Here is a 6,761-nt window from a genome sequence, read left to right as displayed (position 1 = left end):
GCGGGGTCTGGGCCGCGAGCCACAGTTGGTTACGTGGAAGTTCAGCAATGTAACCATTACGCCATCTGCTGGGCGCAGAATAGTTGATTTTTTTAAGTTTATTTATTCCATGAACAGAGATAGAAACACAGCCCCAACAGGGTTCTGCCCCTGGGAAGCACCCTGGGCCTCAGTCAGCTCTGGGTCATAGGGCGCGCATGCACACTCAAGGAGGTCTCTAGACGCAATCCTACCACCTTCCCGTGTGGGGCGGCCTGGCAGAGCACTGCATCCCACCTCAGTGCCACCGTCTGACCCTGGGAAGGGTCAGTCTCACAATCTCTTATATCTGCTTCTGTTCCGCCTCCTCATTTCACTACACACCGCGATTCATTTCCCAGTCATTTGGGGCCCGAGCTGCGATCTCTTAACTGTGCTCCTTCACTCTTCTCTCACTCCTCTCATTTCACGTCCACGTTACTTACATCTGTCTCCCTCTCTCTTCCCCTCTTCCCCCCAAGCATTCCCCATGGGGATGGCCACGCCGCAATCCCTTCTCCTCCATTCTCCTCTCAGGATCTTGGGCATGCACGCACATGCGCCCGGCATGAATTTTAAGCCACTGGGTCCAGGACTCGAATCATGGTTGACAACGTGGGAGTTCAGCGACATAGCCATTACGCTAACTGCTGGTCCCACTTACATCTTTCTGAGGGACCAGCAGTTAGCGTAATGGCTATGTCGCTGGACTCCCACGTCGTTGACCGCAGTTCATGTCCCACTTACATCTTTCTGAAAAGCAAGCTACCAAGGTTTTACCCCGCAGTGACCCAGCGGTGTATACGGCAGCTGTGCTGTAGCAGGCTCTGTGTCATTTGCTAATGATAGAAACCTAAACCTGACCTTGTTTCTGCCCTCAGTTATCTCAGAATCTGGTGGAAACATGGCAAGTGGTTATAATTTGCTGTGATGTAAGGACTGATCTCTAGGCTCTCCTCACACAATGCAGAGGTGCCAAGTGTCATAGAGAAAGGAGCCCCTGATTTCACTCTGGGAATCAGAGAAATTCACAGAGACGGTCCCAGGGAAGGGGGAAGTGAAACACTTCTCATGGAATTGCCTCATAGCCCCATGAAGCAGGGGCTCAGGAAGGGGGTTCATGGAGTGTGGTGTGAGTGGAAGTCCTCAGAAGAGTGTGGCGTTGTGCCACCAGACAGGATTGCAGAGCGATGTTGACAAACCAGCTGCGCTGGGGTCAAGCTGCCCAAGTGGAAATCACAGAGGGAACTTGCCAAGCCTTGACGTGTAGGACTGAGCCGATAGGGGTTTCCGGGGTGGTCAGGAAAGCTGTAGGGCTAATACTTGGGAGGTCCCTGGTGACAGAGAAGGGACAGAGTCCAGACGCTCAGCTGGAGAGGACCACGGAAAGCCTTCGTCCCTGCATTGTACAAATAAGGAGAGAATGTAAGGGAGTAGGGTAAGTGGTCCTGCGTGTGTGGCCGTCAGGCTGTATGGAATTCCATCGCTGCTATGTGGCTTTGGGGAAGGTCATCGGCTTAGCTGGAAAACAGAATTAATAATGGTAACTACTTCAGGGGGTGACTGTGAGGCTTAAGTGAGCAGGGGATCTAGACCCCTGAGGTATTACCCGCCCAGAGTGAGTTTAATGCCAACGTGTTGTTAATACTACTATTGAGGAAGTGCCACCGCTAGCTCAAAGTGGAGCTGAGGTAAGAACTAAGGGCTGGCTCCCCTTCTGTTCTCCACTCTCCCACCTCCTTCCTGACAGGAGGGGAGGGAGACTAACTCTGGCAGCAAGAACCTCCAGGAAAGTCACCTACAGACCATGACCAGGCCTGGAGCCAAGAGGGCTGGAAATGCGCAGAGTAAGGACTTCACTTTCTTTCCTTCTTGTTTTCTGGAGTGACAAGGCTAGAGGGAGGGAGACATTCAGGAGTGCATTAACTTTGTAGAAATGTGGAAGGCAGCTAGTTGTTCTAGAACCTAGACTTCTCGGCACGAAGAAGCAGCAAACTTTGCGGCTTCCTTCTATATTACCCAGCCCAGGTCACGAGGGAAGGAAAATACTTACTCCTAGATAGAATATAGAACCTTGTAAGGGCTAGTTAGGCAGGGTGCAGGAGGGGAATCTGCTAATTCACGTGTTGTAAGAGAGGAGTAATAGAGGTACATGGAAAAAAATTTTTTAAAAAATTCAAATCAAAACAAAGTACATACAGTGGGAAACACATCTTATTTTCACCCACTCCCTAGTTTCTCCTCTCAGTGACAAGCTCTGTTTCCAAAGCCTAGTTTGTGTATTTCCAAAGACATTACTCCCATCCACTGAGACACACAGTCTGTTTAAGGACACAGGTTTACATGTTAGCACCTTGCTTTTTCTACTTAAATGTGTCTCCTAGAGGTCATACTGTATCCGTAAATTAAAGGTACCTCTTTCTTTATAAGGTCTATGTAGCATTGTACTGAGTGGATGTACCATAATACATCTTCTATTAACATACTGTTTCCAAACTCTCGTTTTTGAAAATAAAGCTGCAGGGGCCAGCAAATGGCATGATGGTTAGGGCACTAGACTCACACATGGCTGACAATGGTTCTAGTCCTAGACCCGGCACCTTGCTCTTTCGCTTTCCCTTTCTCTCTTTTTGTCGATCTCTGGTCAAATTTTTAAAAATAATAATGATGGGGCTTGTAGGTGGCATGGTGGTCAAGGTGCTGGCCTCCCACATGGCCAACTAAAGTTTGGGTCCTAGACCTAGTGGCATGCTTTTTCATTCTCCCTTTCTCTCTCTTTCTCTGTGACTCTCTCTGGTTAAATTGAAGAATAACAATGAATAAATAAAATTAAATAAAAGAAAATGGCATCACTGTCTTTTAAAAATAATAACAATGAATTGAAATGATACAGAGAAGATTAGCATGGCCCCTGTGCAAAGATAACACACAAATTCATGAAGAAGTCCATATTTTTGCAGGTCACCTCCTCCCACACACCTCTGAACACTTAGAATTAACTCCAAGGGATTAGGAAAAATGGGGAAAATGTATAATCCATCAGATTACTGGAAACCACCACAGAAGCATAAAAAAAAAAAAATGAAAAGCCAGCTCCTCCCTGACTCACCTTTGAACTCTCAGGTTTGTTTCTTGGGATTTTTGAGATGAACTTGCATCCCTCCCCACCCCATCTAGATGCCCATTCCAGCGAAAGGCCTTGCCTGATAGCAGGGTGCTTGTGTCTGGAGGGCTTAATGGCTGGGACCTGTGCCTCATCCCCTCCCTGACTCACCTTTGGACTCTCAAGTTTGTACTCGGGGACTTTGAGATGAAGTTGTACCCTTCTCCCCCCTATCTAGACACCTGTTCCAGCAAACGACCTTGCCGGACAGAAGACTACCTGCATCTAGGGTGCTTAGCAGCTGGGACCCATGGCTCATCCCCTCCCCAACTTGCCTTTGAACTCTCAGGAGTTGGTGTTTTGTACAGTGTGCAGCCTGAACTCATCTTTGTTACTGAGTTGGAGCCCCGCAGCTCAGTTTCAGGCACACCTTCAGAAACATGGAGGACTTTGGATCCTCCTCCCTGCTCCTACACACCTTTGAGTGCTTGGAGATACCTTGAATAATTTAGGAAGGAATGTATAGATCCCCATATGACTAGGAACCATGGCAGAGGCACGAGAAATATGAGCAATGAGCAAAATGTCTCTCCCCCAAGGAAAAACATCAATTCCTCATCCCCAACAGACAGCACAATGGAAATCACAAACATGTCAGATAAACAATTCAGAATATTTGTAGTGACCAAATTATGTGAAATGCCAGAGAAAAGAAACAGTGAGTTCCAGGAGATGAGGAAGTCCTTTCATTATTTGAAAGAAGAAATAGACACCATAAAAAAGAATCAGACAGAATTGTTAGAGATGAAGAATGTGATTCAGAAGATTAAAACCTTCCTTGAAAGTATTAAAATTAGATTAGATCACGCAGAATCTCGAATCTTGAATGTAAAAGACAAAACCTCTGACCTAGAAAAAATGATCAGAAAGTCTGAGAAAACAACCAAGAAAAGTGAGGGCAGTATATGAGACATACTAGACACCATCAAGGACCCAAACATCCCAATAATCGGGATGGCAGAAGAGGAAGGAAATAATGAGGGCATTGATAATTTATTCCATGAAATCCTGAAAGAAAACTTTCCAAACCTAGAGAGGTATTCAAATATCCAGACCCAAGAAATACACAAGACCCCAAATAGAATCAACTCAACCCAAGAAACAAAGGCACTTCATAGCCAGATTGACCAAAACCACAGGCAAAGACAAGATACTAAAGCTGGCAAGAGGGAAACGTCAAGTTACTTACAAAGATTATCCCATCAGGCTAGCATCGGACCTCTCATTGGAAAGAATGCAGGCAAGGACAGAATGGGGAATATAGTCACAGTGTTAAATGAAAAGTAATTTCAACCAAGAATACAATAGCTAGCAAGATTATCATTAATATAGGGAAAAAAAGAAAACATTTTCGGATAAACAAAACCTGAAATAATTTACCAACTCCAGACCAGCTCTTCAAGAGGTTCTGAAGGGAGTGCTATACCAGGAAAACTAAAAAAACAGACAAATGGTTCTAAGAGAACAAAAATCAACCAAGAAAATGGCTCACTTAATGATAGGAACATGTCTGCAAATATCGATAATAATGTTGAACATTATTATAATTCTCCAATCAAGAGACACAGACCGGCTGAATGGGTAAAAAAAAAAAAACAGAAACCCTCTATCTGTCACCTACAAGAAACTCACCTTATGGATAAAGACATACATAGGCTAAAAGTGAAGGGATGGAAAAAGATATTCCATGCAAATAGAAATCAAAAAAGGGCTGGAGTTGCAATAGTGATTTCAGACAAAATAGGCTTTAAGACAAAGACTGTAAGAAGAGACAAAGAAGGGCATTATATAGTAGCAAAAGGGCTAATTCATCAAGACGTAACACCTACAAATGTCCAGGCACCAAACCCAGGGGTATCTAAATATATGAAGGAAAGACTGCTAGAACTAAAAGGAGAGATAGGTTGCAACGCTACAATTGTTAGGAATCTCAACACCCCACTATCTCTAGACAGATCTTCTAGGCAAAAAATAAGCAGAGAAACATAGGACCTAAATGATACTATAAATCAAATGGGCTTGACAGATAGCTATAGAACTTTCCACCTTAAGATCACAAAATATACATTTTTCTTTCTTTCTTTTTGGAAAAAGTGGGGTTCCTGTTGAAGTTTTTTTTTTTTTTTTTTTTTTGGAGAGGTTTTTATTCGCTATAGGGCGCGTGCGCTTGCCAGACAGACAGAGAGAGACATAGAGACAGAAAGCAAGAAATCACCCCCCAGGGGGGATGGTCACGCCGCAATCCCTTCTCCTCCATTCTCCTCTCGGGATCTTGGGCACGCACGCACACGCGCCCGGCGTGAGTTTTAAGCCACCGGGTCCGGGACGCGAACTGTGGTTGACTACGTGGGAGTCCAGCGACATAGCCATTACGCTAGCTGCTGGTTCCCAAAATATACATTTTTCTCACCTCAGCATGGAACCTTTTCAAAGAGTGACCATATGATAGGACACAATTCAAGTCTTCAGATTCAAAAGAATAGAAACTATATCCAGCATCTTCTCTGACCATGATGAAACTAAACTTGATATTAATTTCAAGGAAAGTCCTCAAAAATACATGAACACACGGAGACTAAACAACATATTTCTGAATGACTTCTTAAGTACTGAAGAAATTAAGTCTGAAATAAAAAAATTATGAAAACAAATGATAATGAGTACATGAGTTTCCATAATCTATGGGACACCATAAAACAGTCATAAGAGGAAAATTCATAGCAATTATTGTGCACAAGAAAAAAGATGGAAAGGTGGCAAATAGCGACTTAACATCGTGCCTCAGGGAATTGGAAAAACAACAGCCAAAATTCCAGGCACAAAGAAAATATAAAGACTCAAGTAGAAATAAATGAAATAGAAAATAAAAGAGCCATACAGAAAATAAATGAAAGCAAAAGCTGGTTCTCTGAAAATATTAACAAGAGCAGGAACCAGCAGTTAGTGTAATGGCTATGTCGCTGGACTCCCACGTAGTTGACCGCAGTTCGTGTCCCAGACCTGGTGGCTTAAAACTCACGCTGGGCGCATGTGCGTGCGTACCCAAGATCCCGAGAGGAGAATGGAGGAGAAGGGATTGCGGCGTGACCATCCCCCCTGGGGGTGATTTCTCACTTTCTGTCTCTATGTCTCTCTCTGTCTGTCTGGCAAACACACGCACCCTATAGCGAAAACCTCTCCAAAAATATATATATATATATTAACAAGATTGACACACCATTGGCTAGATTGATGAAGAAGAGAGAAACCAGATAAATCAAATACATGATGAAACAGGCAACATTACAACAGACATAGAAATACAAAATATCATTAGAGGATACTATGAGTGACTATGCCAACAAACAAGAGAATATGGAGGAGATGGACAAATTCCTGGATGCATATAATCTACCAAGATTGAATCAGGAGGACATAGAAAACCTGAATAGACCCATAACAACCCATAAGATTAGATCAGTAATAAATGACCTCCGGACAAAGAAAAGCCCAGGTCCAGATGGCTTTGCTTCTAAATTCTACAAAACCTTTAAGAAGGAGTTAACCCCTATTCTACTCAAATTATTTCTAAAGATTAAAA

General features: G+C 43.7%; 1 non-coding gene across 1 annotated transcript; it reads left to right on the top strand.

Annotated features, from left to right (window-relative positions):
* The first annotated feature begins 2,871 nt into the window (after positions 1 to 2,871).
* On the top strand, positions 2,872 to 2,974 carry LOC114007127 (U6 spliceosomal RNA). The gene has a single exon (XR_003548765.1). It is a non-coding gene; the product is annotated as a U6 spliceosomal RNA (small nuclear RNA).
* The last annotated feature ends 3,787 nt before the right edge of the window (positions 2,975 to 6,761 follow it).

Source organism: Tupaia chinensis, unplaced genomic scaffold (assembly GCF_000334495.1).
Source record: "Tupaia chinensis unplaced genomic scaffold, TupChi_1.0 Scaffold000126_2, whole genome shotgun sequence".
In the NCBI taxonomy this organism is placed as follows: domain Eukaryota; kingdom Metazoa; phylum Chordata; class Mammalia; order Scandentia; family Tupaiidae; genus Tupaia; species Tupaia belangeri.
The sequence above is the reverse complement of the archived record's forward strand: the minus strand, read 5'-3'. Positions and strand labels throughout refer to the sequence as shown.